Here is a 3,662-nt window from a genome sequence, read left to right as displayed (position 1 = left end):
TGTGGCATCTGGCCAGACACCTCGGATTTGCATTTGGGCTTGTTCTTTGTTGTGCTCTTTGTTGTGCTCTGTGCTGCCTTGGGCAATTGTTCTCCACCCTGTACTGAGCTGCAGGTCTTCTTCAGGTACTCTGGTCCCTCCTTCAGACGGAGGGGACCTGGGTGCTGTACCCTTTGAGCATCCAAACAGTCTGAGATGCTGGGTGTGAGCTAACTACCTGAGGTGGCCGGTCTGAAGCCTCCTCTCTTGGCTCGCTTAGTGTTCCTGTGATCTTAGAGGGCCTCATCCTGGCCTCCCCACAGATGCTCATGAGGTGCTTGTCCCAGATCTGACCCCCAAGGACAAAGCAGGCTTTCTCTTCATTCCTATAGTCATTGGAGTTTTACCTTTATACCCCCTTCTCTGAAATTCTGTAACAGTCTTTTCCTGTAGTTCAGCTCATTGGAGCTCACCCACACAGGCCTCTCTCTATGGACCTCTCAGTATAGAGAAGGGTAGGCTCAGAGACCACCAGCCATCAAGAGTGGACCCTGTCTCTCCATCCCCAAGGGCCCTGCCAGCTTGTGGTCTTTGAACATCCATCTCCTCAGATGAGTGACCTTACTACCTACCTTTGTGATGAAGGGGAGGTCCTCTATCCACTCCTACTTGGGGATCTCAGCCCTGGAGGTCTCCAAAGCACAACCTGTTCACCATCTCTCCCAGAAGCACATTGAAGCCTCCTGGAACGGGACCTCCAGGAGGCACCAGGTGGAACAACACATAGCTTCATAGTTTAAGCTCTTACTCTGAAATTCTAAGTTATACACAGAAAATTATTTTTTTTTTTTGGCCGCTTTTTCTAATGACACCAGGGAAACCAGTGCCAAGTTGTGATGTAGCAATGCCTGAACTCTCCTGTTTGGATTTGCATCTACAAGAAAACATACCCTAATTATAGAGAAACCAGTTATGAAATAGAACAAACTAACTAGATCATGTTGTACATTTCTGTTCTACTGCTCCACCCCCACTCCTCTCCGGTGTCACTGAGGGTATAAATTGGGGCTGGGCTCAGTGTGTGCATTCACATCAAAGGCCAACATGAAGACAGGCACAGTCTTTGTCCTAGTGGCTTTTGTCATCTTGGGGATGGAGATGGCCTTCGCTCAGAAATATGATCCTAAAAGTAAGTGTGCTCAGGGTGTCCTACCTGAGAGCAGAGGAGGCTCAGAGCCCAGCTTCTTACCTGGGATGGTGGGGCACAGGAACAGGCTGCAGAGTGGAGATTTGGTATTGATCAGACACACTTTCTTTAACATTCAGGAGTGATCACCCTGTGTTTCCCATTCTTCTTCTTATTCTTTTTAGTCCTCACTTGAGAGATGCTTATTGATTTGAGAGAGAGAGAGACGAAGAGAGAGAGAGAGAGAGATGAGAGAGAACATAGATTGGTTGCCTACCATATGTGCCCCAAGTAGGGATTGAACCTGCAAAACTTTCAGTATATGGGGCGATGCTCCAACCAACTGAGCCACAGCAGCCAGAGCCCAATTCTTCTTATCAGATCAGGTTGGGCCTTATTAAATTTGGGGCTCTCTCTACATGTGCCTGGGATGTAGGGCTCCATCCAACACAGAGTAGCTCCGGGATGAACATGGGGTACGTGTGAGGTGGAAAGACGGATGTCTGGGATCAGAGATGTTTCTAATATCTTATAAGGAGGAAAGAAGAGGCTTATGACAGAGCAGGTTTCTTGCCTGCTGGGACTGGGCAGCCTTTGCAGCTGGGAGAACAATCTCCTAAGGGCCAGACTGTGAAAATGGGGGCTTCAGTGTGAGAGTGGAGCTGCCGAGGCTGAGGGAGGGTCCAGGAGTACAAAGGAAGAAATGAAAGAGGTGGGAGTCCTGCCAGCACTGAGCCTGTCGACCTCTAACAGCAGTTTTTATACCTGGTTTTATGTTTTAGGAGACAGACCTGGACACTGCCCCAAGGTGCCCAAAGGAAAGGTTGGGCCTTGTGTTGATAGATGCGGAGGAGATGACACATGTCCTCCTGACACAAAATGCTGCAGCAATGGATGTGGCCATGAATGCAAACGTGCTATCCTTGTGGTGAGTCTAAATCGGTCAAGAGCTGACAAGGGTGTTAACTACTCCCCAGTGGACTTTCCTGGGGCCAATGGATGTTCACATGTCCACTGCACATAAGAATCTGGGTAACTCCAAGAGAAAGAGGCTGGAAGTGAATGGCAGAAGGACACCTGGCTACATTATCTAAGACCCTCTCCTCAAAGAGGAGCCCTATCCCTGTCTCTGTCCCTGAGGGGGCTCTCAGTTGAGACAAGTAACCATGATCCTAGATTCACAGGTCATTATTGACCCAGGGTTTGTCACCCTCCTTCCCCTTCCCCACCAAGGGGGCTTCACTCTTCCTAGAAAATGGGTGGTCCTGGGAGGCAGAGGGAAAGCAAAGAGAACCCCAATTAGGGAGTATCTCCTGTGTCAGTCAGGCATTGTGCCGAAGTTGAGATAAAAAGTTAAAGACAGCTAGTTCATGGAGACAGAACTATGTAAATAATTACAACCCAGGGTGACCATAGCTTTGCACAAATTTCTACAAAGGTCTGTGGAGGCACCGGGAAGAGTTATTGGTTTTGCCTGGGTTGGTGAATTAGTGGAGGTTGGGAAGATTATCAGAGAGTAGGGAACATTTAAGGAAGAGCTTCAAGGAGGCATACAGTTTGCCACAGTAAGGAAGGGCAGTACAGATGATGGGGAAATGTGGGTCCTACGCTGGAGATGGGAAAGTGATTGAGATTGTGGTCAGTAGAAGTTGCAACATCTCAGGAGAGGATCATCCAAGCCAGGGTCCAGAAAGGAATGAGCTGCCTTGCCAAAGAGTTTGGTAGACTGCTGGAGGTTTCTGAGCAGAGGAAATGTCATGATCAAATTTGTATTTTAAAAGGGTGGTGTTTATGATCCTGTGGAATAAGAATGGGGGGTGTAAGCCTGCCTGGAGACGATCCCCAGAAGATTGCTCATGAATCATGGATCCAGTGCTTGGCATAACATTTTCCACACACCATTCCTGGCATGTGTCTATCCCTTGACGTGCAGTCTCAGAAGATGAAGACCTAAAGTGCTGGAGTGGCCGATTCTGAAGAGCTTGTGTCCAAAATAAATTTTATCTGTGGCATTATTGAGACTGTGTTATTCTTCCCATTTAGACATTCTTTCTAGTGGACCCTCTGTGGATGAACAGAACAGACTGTGTGCCCTGTACTGAGCCCATGAAGACAAAGCACTCAGGATAGATCAGAGGAAAGGTCTGCCAGCTAGTTTCTTTCCTTTTTCCATGTCCATCTCTAAACAGGGCAAAGGGCATGATAATATTTTCTCAAGCATTCTGGGAATATGATTTTGGTGAAGAAAAACATGACCTTCTAGCACATAACAGGCCTGTAGTAGGAGCCTTTAATAGGACAAGACTCAGAAGGAGTAGGAGCAGAAAAGAATTTGGAGATACCCTATTCTAGGGAATGCACCGACGTGTAGCAGGACTGGATGCCTAACTCTATGAGAGCATCCCCTGGCCCTTGCGATGCGGGGCTTTGAGTGGTGTGGGCTGGGAAGCACCAGCTGCTTCCCTGGAGTGACTAGGTGTTAGGATAAGTTGGGACA

The 3,662-nt window shown here is 48.1% G+C and overlaps 1 long non-coding RNA gene across 1 annotated transcript; it reads left to right on the top strand.

Annotated features, from left to right (window-relative positions):
- Positions 1 to 1,059: 1,059 nt before the first annotated feature.
- Positions 1,060 to 3,180, top strand: LOC138993838 (uncharacterized). Its single transcript, XR_011468348.1, has 3 exons — positions 1,060 to 1,168; positions 1,948 to 2,093; positions 2,947 to 3,180. It is a non-coding gene; the product is annotated as an uncharacterized lncRNA (long non-coding RNA).
- Positions 3,181 to 3,662: the final 482 nt, after the last annotated feature.

The sequence above is a fragment of the Myotis yumanensis genome, unplaced genomic scaffold (assembly GCF_028538775.1).
Source record: "Myotis yumanensis isolate MYYU_CA2020_CCGP unplaced genomic scaffold, mMyoYum1.0.hap1 SCAF_16, whole genome shotgun sequence".
Lineage (NCBI taxonomy): Eukaryota > Metazoa > Chordata > Mammalia > Chiroptera > Vespertilionidae > Myotis > Myotis yumanensis.
The sequence above is the reverse complement of the archived record's forward strand: the minus strand, read 5'-3'. Positions and strand labels throughout refer to the sequence as shown.